We start from the raw sequence: 13,440 nt of genomic DNA, 5'->3' as shown, positions 1-13,440 counted from the left end.
TCCTGTAGGTACAACAAGATGTGTGAAAAGAGCAATGGGAAGAAGGGATATATGGCCTTTGGCTCGAGAATTTGTCTTAAATTTCGGAATGGCTGATACGGAAAAAACACATGTAATAATTTTTTGTTAATTTCGAGTCGAAATTAATGCTCTAAATTTCAGCTTGAGCGAATGATGAGCAACATCCGGCAATCTTTCATGAATGATTTGAGTGCGATCCCCTGGTTGGACGACGAGACTGAAAAAAATGCTAGGAAAAAAGCTAAGGCTGTTAAATTGGTAATTAGTCATAAAGAGGAATTATTTGAGGTCGACGAAATTCCGCCCGATAAGTTAGATGAAAATAACAGAATCACGGAAAATGCTGAAGATGAACTTCCAACCACTCAAAATGCTGAGTATTTTCACAGGTCGAATAGCGTGTGTAAGTAATTTTATGACCACCTCTTTTACAGAGTTATTTACACTCTAAATTTTCAGTTTTGTCGAGAGCTGAGCTGAACTATCCCTATTTCAATTTGGGCCTTCCGTAAATATATTTTTTTTAAACTAAAACGAGTGCAGAGATATAATTGATGTGTTTTCAGTGTTTTAGACTATGCGGCAATAGGGTCTGTGTTGGCACATGAATTTACTCACGGCTTTGACAGTTTTGGTAATTTAAAAGCAGTTAAATTATTTTATTTGCAAGCGTAAAATATCAGGACGAGCGTACGACGGAAACGGAAATAAAAAAGATTGGTGGTCAGCCAAAGCAGCAGAGGAATTCAAAAAGCGCGTTAGATGTTTTGCAGAACAGTACTACCAGTTTCACATAATTACTAAAAATGGGGAAGAGTTAGTTGTGAGTAAAATCGGTATTCGAAACGTCCCACTAAAAGCCAATTTTAACACAACACAAACTAACTTTCAGCGACTCAAAGACCGATCTATTTTCACGCGGCGGAGGATCTCGGACGTTCTGATTGGTTTACGTCATTGTTAGCCAATCAGATTTCCACGATCCTCCGTCGTGTGAAAGAAGATCGCTCTGCTTCAGCAGCGCTCATATCTTATATCAATTTGCAGTTGAATAGTGTAGAAACATTTGACGAGGACATTGCAGACAACGGAGGAGTGAGCCTTTCCTATCGTGCTTACAAGAAGCTCAACCCTAAAAAAGAAAAGTTGAGAGATCTTGAAGATTATACTGACGAACAACTATTTTTTATCGGATATGCAAATGTAGGTCGTGAAACGTACTATTTTTATCTAACTAATTAAATTTATATTCAATTGACAGTCATTCTGCCGTAGCGAGACAATTGAATACACGGAAGAAACTATTAAAACAGATAATCACAGCCCTCCTAAATATCGAGTAAACGTGCCACTGTCCAACATGAAAGCATTCGCTACAGCTTTTAAATGCCGCAAAGGAACAAACATGAACCCTATAAAAAAATGTGAAATCTGGTAGACTGTTGGTTAAATCTTACCTAATCTATAGCATTGTTGTTTTTATAACGAATCCTTTGATTTTTTTGTAAATAAAGAGCTTATTAAATAAGGAAAAAGAACGGACCTGCTTTTATGTCATCTTTTGTTTCTACACTCTTTGAAATTTTTGTCATTTTGGAATTGAAAATATCGTTTTCTGGGCATATTTTACATAAGAATCTTTCTTTAGGTTAATTATCATTATTGCGAAATTTATGCAACCTGCGCTGCATCACTGTATGACCGCACAGCTTTTTGTCTATCGCCAGGTTAACTTCCTTGAAGATAATTAATATAATTCCTGTTACAATTCTTCAAAAATATGATGCAGAAGATATCCTAAAAATGAACCTTAACTCATAGGAGGCAATGTTCTGTGGAAACAATGTGATAATGACGTTATTTTTTGTGTCCATAGTTTGCGAGAAATTTTGGCGCAGCAACCACCTGAAATTGATTGAAATAATTATTTACCATTTTTAATTGCGTCTGCTTCTGCCATCTCAAATTTAATTGTAGCTATATTACGTTATAAGCTTGACTGTTAAAAATTGAAAAGGTACAGACATAATGATTATTTCAAAATGTGTAGCGAATGCGGAGCCGAGCTCATTTTTCACTTATGGTTCGGGGTTTATCGATACAAATTCGTATTCGTCAAGCTTTTAATTTTAATCTGATTTCGCTAGACTCATGAGCAGTTTAATTAAGTTGCATTTCCCAGAGTACCCAGCGATTTAATTGTGAAAGACCCGGATCAATCGAGTAAATTCTTGTTTTAATTTGGACTTTTCCACAATTCAATTCAGATGGTTTAGTATGTTTCGTTTCCTCTTCAAATGTTAATTAGTTTAATATTGTTGTTAAAAATTATTTTCTGTTTTTGATTTAAATTCTGTTTGAAGCTGAAAAAGCCTGGTAAATAATTAATGCCTATGCATGAACTATGATTCTTTAGGATTCAGTTGAAGCCAAAATTTACATAAAGAAGCTCTGTAAAATTCAGAAAAAATAATTTCAAACACGCCGTATATTCACTGATGCATTTTTCAAAGTGGAACAGGGGTTCATGCTCTTTTCCATTTGCCTTGTTTGCACAATGCGTTCGACAAAATTCTTGTGCAAATACAGTATAGCAAAATATTTGATTTTTTGGTAATTGACGAATGCGGTTGGTTATAAGCACAAACGCTCGACACCGCAGTGCAACACCAATTTTCTGAATTAATTACGGCGATACAAAGTCTATCTCCAGCATTTTTTTTTATCTACAAGATTCCAGTATTAATGTAGTGGCATATCCAGCTTTTTGTTGGGAGCCAACATTTGTTAGCGGTTTGAATTATTGTAATTTTTCATTATTCTTTATAAGCAGAAAGATTATTTTTTTAAAATAGGAATTCGGTTTTTGCCCGTTAGCCACACGGTGCGGACGTGGGTCGTTTAATATTAGTTCAGAGTGCAGAACCTGATTCAAATGGTTCTGGTATGTGATATAACTGCGGGCCGTTTATGGTCGAGTAGGCATTACATGGGGCGGCCCACGGCCGGCCCCGCGGCCCTTGCTGGCCGCCTTTGGGTGAGAGAGGGTTAGTGAAAGACACCTGGTTAGCTTGGGCTTGGGAAGTAATCTGGTTTATTGAAAAAACGGTTTGACCAACATGACAATATATAAAGTTAGATACCAACATGATAATTAGGACTATATCAGTATGTGATTAGCGTCCGATCGGATTGCAACTGTTAACCATTTCAACAGCAAAATTCTTTAGATAATTTATCGCTCTTCGTCATTTCTACCTACGTTCTCCAAAAATTAAAAATTAACAAAGCTAATGATAATTTTACTGTGTTATTTAAATATTTAATGTTCTTAAATTATGACATTCAAAGAAGCAATTAACGTAATTATCATAAAAACATCCAAAATATATAAGACGACGCTGAAAAAACAAGTTCTATAGTTTTACTAAGGTGAGAAATGGAACCACTTGTGCGGTTACGCGTTCCAGCTAAGTAAGTCTTTATTTTTGTTTGAACCTGAATTACAATCAAGGTTAACTTTATTATAGATGGATTTGCTTGTCCATTATTTTAGTTCTTCTTTACGCCATTCCCTCGAGTTCCACTAGTGAGTATAGCATTTAAAAATCACTAGGATATTTCACTGAGACTTTCTAGATGCGAGTCTTGACGTGCCGAGAAACGTTTCTGTTGATGGTATAATGTTTGAAGGGGAAATTCTGGGCAAACCACCTAAATGTCGGCCCGGAAAGTATTGCAAATTGAAGCGTTGCCGTAACTCACCGGTTTGCAAGGACAAGAAAAAGCCGAAAAAGCCCAAAAAAGAAAAGGAAAGGGATGAATATTGCGAGACTGCTAGATGTTTGGATACTGGTTCTTGAATGTTATTTTTTTTAATTATTATTTACTACTTATTTTATTAGCAAAGTTAATTAAAGCGAATATGGATGAGCAGATAGACCCATGTGATGATTTTTACTCGTTTGCATGCAAAGGATTTGCCAAGGATAACCCTCAGGAGGAAGGAAGTAATCACTGGGACGTTGAGTATCAGATTGAGGACGAGGTTATAGATAAGATAACAGGTTAGTGTATTTTTTATTTACCAAATTGTTGCTTGACTTTAATGTTTTTAAAGACATTCTTCTTAGAAAATATAGCAAAAATTCCAATTCAAAAGCGTTGGCAGAAGCTAGAAGAAACTTTGAAATATGCACAAGAGAAAGAAGTATGTACTCTTCAGACAGTTCCGATTTTTTTTTCTAATTTAGTTCCTTTGATATTCGTAGGTTCATATAGATGTACGAAAAGAGCAATGAAAAGTAAGGATTTATGGCCATTGGCTCAAGAGTTTGTCAACAATTTTGGAATGACAAATAGGGAAAGGACGGATGTATTCATTTTTGTTTTTCGTGTATAAATTATAATGCTCTAAATTTCAGCTTGAGCGAATGTTTAGAAACATTCGGCAAATTTTCTTGGAAGATTTGAGTGCGATCCCCTGGTTGGACGACAGAACTGAAAAACGTGCTAGGAAAAAAGCTGATGCTGTTAAATTGGTTCTTAGTCATAAAAAGGAATTATTTGAAGTCGACGAAATTCCACCCAACATGTTAGAAGATGATGGCAGTGTCAAGCACAATGCTAAACCTAACCTTCCAACCTCTTTTAATGCTGAATATTATACATGGTTGAATAGCATGTGTAAGTGATTGTATAACCACCTATTTTACATAGTTATCATGCTCTAAATTTTCAGTTGTGCCGAGAGCAATGATGAGCTATCCATTTTCTAATTTAGGCCTTCCGTAATTATACGATTGTTCAAACTTACACGTGCAGAAGTTTAATTGATGATTTTAGTGTTTTAGACTATGCGGCAATGGGGACTGTGTTAGCACACGAATTTACCCACGGCTTTGACAGTTATGGTAATTTCCATGCAGTTAATTATTGATAATTAGAGTTATAAATCTTGAAATTTAAGGACGAAATTACGACGAAAATGGAAATGAAAAAGATTGGTGGTCAGCCGAAGCAGCAGAGGAATTTGAAAAGCGTGAAAGATTGTTTAAAGAACAGTATGGCAAATTTTTCATTATAACCAAAAAGGGGGAAAAGTTATATGTAAGTATAATATCAGGAGTTGAGCCAAATTAGAGCACAACCACAACACGAACACAAAACTACCTTACAGCGACTCATTAAGCGATCTATTTTCAACTGCTTATTATTATTAAATATCATTTTTGCAGCTGAATAGTAGTAAAACAATTGCCGAAGACATTTCCGACAACGGAGGAGTGAGCCTTTCCTATCGTGCTTACAGGAAGCTCAACCCTAAGAAAGAAAAGTTGAAAAAACTTGACGATTATACTGAGGAACAGCTATTTTTTATCGCATATGCAAATGTAGGTCATAAATCGTACTATTTTTAATTCGTCTAACTAATAAAATTAATATACAATTCACAGACATTCTGCCGAAGCGAGACAATTGAATACACGGAAAAAATTATTCAAACTGACGAACACAGCCCTAACAAATATCGAGTAAACGTTCCACTGTCCAATATGAAAGAATTCTCTAGAGCTTTTAAATGCCGCGAAGGATCAAACATGAACCCAAGAAGAAAAATCGAAATCTGGTAGAATGATAATTAAATCATGGAGAAATGGAATTGTTCAATGAAGTCTTCTCTGTTTTTCGTAAATATTGAGTTTATCTGATAAAAAAATCAAGGAGCTATATTTTATCTTGTTTCTAAACTGTTTTAAATTTTTGTTATTATTGTATTGAAAATATCGTTTTCTGGGCTATGACCAATAACAGTCATAAGAAACTTTAGGGTTTAGCGGTTCCCGCACGTTTTGCGTTAACTAGTTTGTAACTTGTAGTATAGATTTCGCTTTTCCTGTATATGATAAGCTCTTCTATATCTCTTTACTGACCGCTCACCCTCACTCGCAACCGGTCATGTTACTCTATGTTTTGTTATGTATGATTGACTTGCTATGTGCATGATTATAACTGTCGTAACCTTATTTTAGTATAATTTCCTGACTTATGGAATTCAATAAACCAACTCTACCATAAGGAATTCGCATATTTGATTCCGCTGGATGACGCACCCACAAGGGCATCATAATAAATAGTTGAATCGAGTATTTTTCCAAAATTCAATTAAGATTGTTTGTTCATTTCGTTATCTCTTAAAATGTTAATTTGTTTAAATTTAAATTTAATATTGTTATTAAGAATTTTGTTCCCATTACATAAATTATGCTTACGGTCTTTGTTTCCTGTAGAGAATTACTGATTAAAAGAAGAATTGTTCAAGATCTCTGAGAGATTATTTTTCCTTAAGTGTTGACCCCGACGTGACAGAGTATAACGCAGCCGAACGCCAAATCAGTTTCAAGGTGCGAATTTTCCAGACACCAGCAAAAGCTCTGATGCTCATTGGTCAAGAATTTTTTGTACTGAAGACCGTTAGAAAGAGTGGACTCACAAACCAGACATAATCAAGTTCAATCAAGAAATTTATGGGTTGAACAATGCCGAATTTCAAATCTGTAATAAAATGCTGATGAACAACATGACAATTAACCATTTGAACGTAAGAATTTGCAACTGCAGTCATCAGTATCAATCAATAATGAACCATCGCGCCAGCTTAAAGAATTTTCTGAGTAAGGAAGTCGGAAGAGCATCTCTTGGCCGGCAAAATAAGAAGATAAAGTGAAAAATTCTGACGCGAGGGAGAAAGTGCGTTCGCGTAGGGCCCATGCGCGAAGGAATAATAAGAGAGACGCCTCGTTCTGCTCGAATATAATAATTAGTAAAAGGTTTGCGTCATTTGATCATTTGACACGAGTTGAATTTGGTATCGATTAATTGAGATTCCATTGAGCGTCCAGTTTCATACCGCCGGATTAATGTATATAGGGGTGCACTCTATCCTGCCGTTTTGTTGGAATTTGAATTAAATTGATTATCAGCAGAAAAGATGATTTTATTATAAGAATTCGGTAATTCACCCGTCAGCCTCTCTGTGCTTACGTGGGTCGTTTCATAGTGCAGAACCTGATTCAAAGGGTTCTGGTATGTGATTACTGTCCGATCGAGAAAAAGCATTCATCAACCAAATACTTTAGAGAATTTATCGGACGTCATCATATCTATATATTCACCCTCCAAAAAACAAAAATTAACAAAGCTAAAGAATATTTTAATATGTTTTGAAAGTGGTTATATCTAATACTTAAATCACATTAAAAGAAGCAATTACAGTCATTATCATAAAAACGCCGATAACATATAAGACGACGCTGAAATTACAAGTTTCATAGCTTTACTGAGGTGTTAGAAATTGCAACTGTAAACCATTTCAACAGCAAAATTCTTTAGATAATTTATCGCTCTTCATCGTTTCTACCTACGACCTCCAAAAATTAAAAATTAACAAAGCTAATTATAATTTTACTAGGTTATTTGAGTATTTAATATTCTTAAATCATATAATGTCACTCAATTAAAGAAGCAATTACAGTCATTATCATAAAAACATCCAAAATATATAAGACGACGCTGAAACAACAAGTTCTATAGCTTTACTAAGGTGAGAAATGGAACCACTTGTGCCATTACGCGTTCCAGTTAAGTAAGTCTTTATTTTTGTTTGAACCTGAATTCGAATCAAAGTCAACTTTATTATAGATGGATTTGCTTGTCCATCATTTTAGTTCTTCTTTATGCCATTCCCCCGAGTTCCACTGGTGAGTAGCATCTAAAAATCACTAGGATATTTCACTGAGACTTTCTAGATGCGAGTCTTGACGTGCCGAGAAACGTTTCTGTTGATGGAATAATATTTGAAGGGGAGATTCTGGGCAAACCACCTAAATGTCGGCACGGAAAGTATTGCAAATTGAAGCGTTGCCGTAACTCACCGGTTTGCAAGGACAAGAAAAAGCCAAAAAAGCCCAAAAAGGAAACGGAAAGGGTTGAATATTGCAAGACTGCTAGATGTGTGAAGACTGGTTTTTTAATGTTATTTTTATTTGCATTATTATTTTTACTAACATTTTATTAGCAAAGTTAATTAAAGCGAATATGGATGAGCAGATAGACCCATGTGATGATTTTTACTCGTTTGCATGCAACGGATTTTCTGAGAAGTACCGCCCTTGGGGAGAAAGTAATTACAAGAACGTTGATTTTATGATTAAAACTGACGTTATGCATAAGATAAAAGGTCTGTGTATTTGTTACATACCAAATTGTGGCTTAACTTTAATGTTTTTAAAGACATTCTTCGTAGAAAATATAGCAAAACTTCCCAGTCCAGAGCGTTGGCTGAAGCTAGAAGAAACTTTGAAATATGCACAAGAAAAGAACGTATAGCTGCTTCAACATGTGTGGAAAGAGCAATGAAAAAAAAGGCCGCATGGCCTTTGGCTCGAGGATATGTCGTAAATTTCGGAATGACAAACAGGGAAAAGACGGATGTATTCATTTTTTTTTAAATTTTGTTTGGAAATTTTAATGTTCTAAATTGCAGCTTGAGCGAATGTTTCGAAACATTCGGCAATCTTTCTTGGATGATTTGAGTGCGATTTCCTGGTTGGACGACAGAACTGAAAGCTATGCTAGGGATAAAGCTAAGGCTGTTAAATTGGAACTTAGTCATAAAGAGGAATTATTTCAATACGACGAAATTCCACCCGATAAGTTAGATAAAGATGGCTACATCTTGCAGGATGCTGCAACTGAACTTCCAACCGAGTTAAATGCTCATTATTATTTCGGGTGGAATAGCATAAGTAATTTTACTATTACCACCTATTTTACAGAGTTATTTACGCTCTAAATTTTCAGTTGTGTTGAGAGCTATGATGAACTATCCATTTTTAAATTTGGGCCTTCCGTAATTAACTTTTTTCAAACTAACGCGTGCAGAGAAATAATTGATCCGTTTGCAGTGTTTTAGACTATGCGGCAATGGGGTCTGTGTTAGCACACGAATTTACTCACGGCTTTGACGATAAAGGTAATTTACAGGGAGTTAATTATTTTATTTTCAAGCTTGAAATTTCAGGACGAAAGTACAACGCAAATGGAAATATAAAAGATTGGTGGTCAGCCAAAGCAGCAGAGCAATTCAAAAAGCATGTTGCATGTTTTGAAGAACAGTACGGTGAATTTTACATTACAACCAAAAAGGGGGAAAGGTTATATGTAAGTAATATCAGAAATTGTTGCGTCTCACTAAAAGCTTAATTTTAACACAACACCACGACACGAACACAAAACTACCTTTCATCTCGACTAAAAAACGTGATATATTTTCAACAGCGCTTATTAAATATTTATTTACAGTTGGATGCTAAAAAAACAAGTAACGAAGACATTTCCGACAACGGAGGAGTGAGCCTTTCCTATCGTGCTTACAAGAGGCTTGACCCAAAGAAAGAAAAGTTGAAACTACTTGAAGATTATACTGACGAACAACTATTTTTTATCGGATATGCAAATGTAGGTCGTAAAACGTACTATTTTTAATTCATCTAACTTATATTAATACATTTGACAGTCTTTCTGCCAAAGCGAGACAATTGAACACAAGGAAGAAACTATCAAAACAGATGTTTACAGCCTTAACAAATATCGAGTAAACGTCCCACTGTCCAATATGAAAGAATTCGCTACAGCTTTTAAATGCCGCGAAGGAAAAAAAATGAATCCTGTGAAAAAATGCAAAATCTGGTAGAATGACAACTATAGAGCAATGGAATTTTTAAATAATGAAGCCTTCTCTGTTTTTCGTAAATAAAGAGCTTATTACTTAAAGAAAAAAATCAATGAGCTGTACCGTTTTAAATTTTCATTATTTTACAATTGATTTTAATCGTTTATCTGGGCACTGAGAATCCTTTTCGACATATTCTTCATATGAATCTTCATTTAGGGTATCATAATCAGGGCTGGAGGGTATCTCCCGGGGAGATTTTCAAACTTGCAGTAGTGCAGTAGTCTTTTGTGGTATTTTACCAGTTTTTGTGCGTTTTTTTGCACCTAATGTTAATAATATTGAATAAATGCCCACATGCAGAGGGAACGGGTTTTTGGTTATTATTATTAACCCTATTACTTTATTAAAATTGTTGTATTTATTATATTTTCTTTGTTGACTCATGGGTTTTTGAGTGTTTTTAGCATTTTAAATCTAATTTTTCATGGGCACCAACAATTCGGAAGAAACTATAGCTGCAAAAAACCGCTTAATACCCATGCCCAGCCCTGATCATAATAAATTGTTGAATCGAGTAGCGGCATTTATGTAACCTGCGCTGCTTCACTGTACAACCGCACAGCTTTTTTCTATCGCCAGTTTTAGTCTTCTTTAAAAATAATTTTAATTTATGATTCTTTAAAAAGATGCAGATGGCATCCTTATTAAATCATAGGTCATAGCAGGCAATGTTCTGTGGAATGGGTGTATTCGCTTTCTTCTGTGTCTAGGGTATAGTACATTGTTGGTTCTCGTTAGATCTCCGAAGTTAAGCAACATATTCGTTGCAGTCAGTAAGAGGATGGGTGACCGCCTGCATAAATCTAGGCCGACTCGCTACGTGCTGGTTTGCACCTTTCCAGCATGCGTGATTTGGCTTCACGGGACGAATGTCTAGCGTTTCAATGCAGTCCTCGGTGCGGAGGCAAGTGGCCCTTGAGTGGGCTGGGTCCCTGAAATGTGCGGCCTGGTGCGCCCATTCAATCCGTTCGCGGTGTTATTCGCACCCGGGGTGTCAGCATTCGTGCTAGTGCAGTGCGCGCCCTTCCCGGTCCGAGGACTGGAATACAAAGATAAAAAAACAAAGAATTTTAATTAGAATTCGCCAGATTCGCGAGCAGTTAAGCAACTTTTCCCAGAGTACCGAGCGTTTAATTGTGAAGGAATGGATCAACCGGGTTAATACTCGAAATTTTCCACAATTCTATTCACATTGTTTTGTTCATTTCGATTTTTTTTTAAATTTTTAGTTTGTTTAAATTTGAATTTAATATTGTTATTAAGAATTTTATTCTGATTACCCATTATATAAATTATGCTTAAGGTCTTTCTTTCAGGTGATTAGTGATTAAAAGAAGAATTGTTCAAGATCTCTCAGAGATTATTTTTCCTAAAGTGTTGACCCCGACGTGATAGTAACGCAGCCAAATCAGTGTTTAAAGATGCGAATTTGCCAGACACCAGCAAGATCTGATGCTCACTGGTTTCCTCAAACCCGGCGGAGAACCATTAAGGATTTTTTTTATTAAAGATTAAAGACCGATGACTGTTACAGAAAGTGGATTCACAAAATGCAAAACTCGACTAATTAATAAAAAGGTTTGCCTCATTGGATATACGGGTTTAACTCGGTCGCGATTGAATTTCCATAATTTAAAATTCAAAGACCAAATTGTGTTGCCTTTAGAATTTTCCTTTCTGCTGCTATACAAATTAATGTAAATTTCAGACAAAAATAATTTAATCGCGCTGTATTCACTACTGTAGTAATTTTCAAAGTGAAGCAGGATAGTTCATGCTCCTTTCTATTTGCCCTTGTCTGAACTCTGAAAAATTCGCTCGACAATTCTCGTGCAATTGAGGAAAACAGTGTGGAAAAGTATTTTATTTTTGTTAGACGACAAACGCTCGACACCGAAGTGCAACACCAATATTATGTGTTGAATTAATGACTGCGAAACAAAGTCGGTCTATAGTTAAATTTTTTGGCTCTTCAAACTTCCAGTTTATGACTATAGCAGTTCTCAGGAGCACGATCCTGCCGTTTTGTTGAAAGGCAAGCATTATCGGCGGTTTGAACTATTGTCTATAAGCAGAAAGATGACGAAGAATTCGGTTTTCACCCGTCAGCCTATCGGTGCTGACGTGGGTCGCTTAATTTAAATAGTTCTGCTATGTGATTATTGCGTCTGATCGGATTGCAACTGCGTATACCAATTCATCAAAAAAATCTTTAGAGCATTTATCGGTCTTAATCATTTATTCTACCTTCATCCTCCAAAAATTCAAAATCAACAAAGCTAAAGATATTTTAATATGTTTTGAAAGTTATTAAATATAATACTTAAATCTCATTCAAAGAAGCAATTACAATCATTATCATAAAAATGCCGAAAACATATTAGACGACGCTGAAACTACAAGTTTCATAGCTTTACTTAGGTTAGAAATTGCATCTGTAAACCATTTCAACAGCAAAATTCTTTAGATAATTTATCGCTCTTCATCATTTCTGCCTACGACCTCCAAAAATTAAAAATTAACAAAGCTAACGATAATTTTACTGTGTTATTTGAGTTTTTAATATTCTTAAAATCATGACGTTCAAAGAAGCAATTACAGTCATTATCATAAAAACATCCAAAATATATAAGACGACGCTGAAACAACAGGTTCTATAGTTTTACTAAGGTGAGAAATGGAACCACTTGTGCGGTTACGCGTTCCAGCTAAGTAAGTCTTTATTTTTGTTAGAACCTGAATTCGAATCAAAGTCAACTTAATTATAGATGGATTTGCTTGTCCATTATTTTAGTTCTTCTTTACGCCATTCCCTCAAGCTCCACTGGTGAGTATAGCATTTAAAAATCTCTAGGATATTTCTCTGAGACTTTCTAGATGCGAGTCTTGACGTTTCCGTTGATGGAATGTTTAAAGGGGTGATTTTGGACCAACCCCTTGTATATTGTCGGCACGTAAAGTATTGCAAATTGAAGCGCTGCCGTGACACTCCGCTCTGCAAGGAAAAAGAGAAGTACAAGAAAAATCCTAAAAAAGTGAACAAAAAGGTTGAATATTGCGTGACTGATAGATGTGTTAAAACAGGTTTTTTAATGTTTTTATTTGCATAATATTATATTTATTACTTATTATATTAGCAAAGCTAATTAAAGCGAATATGGATACTCAGATAAAGCCATGTGATGATTTTTACTCGTTTGCATGCAACGGCTTTGCTGCGAATAACCGTCAGAAGGAAGGAATTAATTCCAAGGACATTGATTATCAGCTTAAAGTTGACATTGCGGGATGGATACTTGGTCTGTGTATTTGTTAGATATCGAATTTTTTAATAATTCTAATGTTGTTAAAGCCATTCTTCGTAGAAGATATGGCAAAAATTCCAATTCAAAGGCGTTGGCTGAAGCTAGAACGAAATTTGACAAATGTGTAAAAGAGAAAAGTATATGATTGTGTTTTTTCTGCTATCAATTGCGTTATTAATTCTAATTTCGATCCTCTCTTCTTTTTTTTATAGTGTCTCAATCCCGCCTGGGTTACAAAACCAAAGAGCAGTGGGCACTACAGATATGTGGGTCACAGGCAATGAGGAATAATGATATATGGCCTTTGGCACGAGAATT

Source organism: Cloeon dipterum, chromosome 4 (genome assembly GCF_949628265.1).
Source record: "Cloeon dipterum chromosome 4, ieCloDipt1.1, whole genome shotgun sequence".
In the NCBI taxonomy this organism is placed as follows: Eukaryota; Metazoa; Arthropoda; class Insecta; order Ephemeroptera; family Baetidae; genus Cloeon; species Cloeon dipterum.
Note: the sequence above shows the minus strand (reverse complement) of the source record.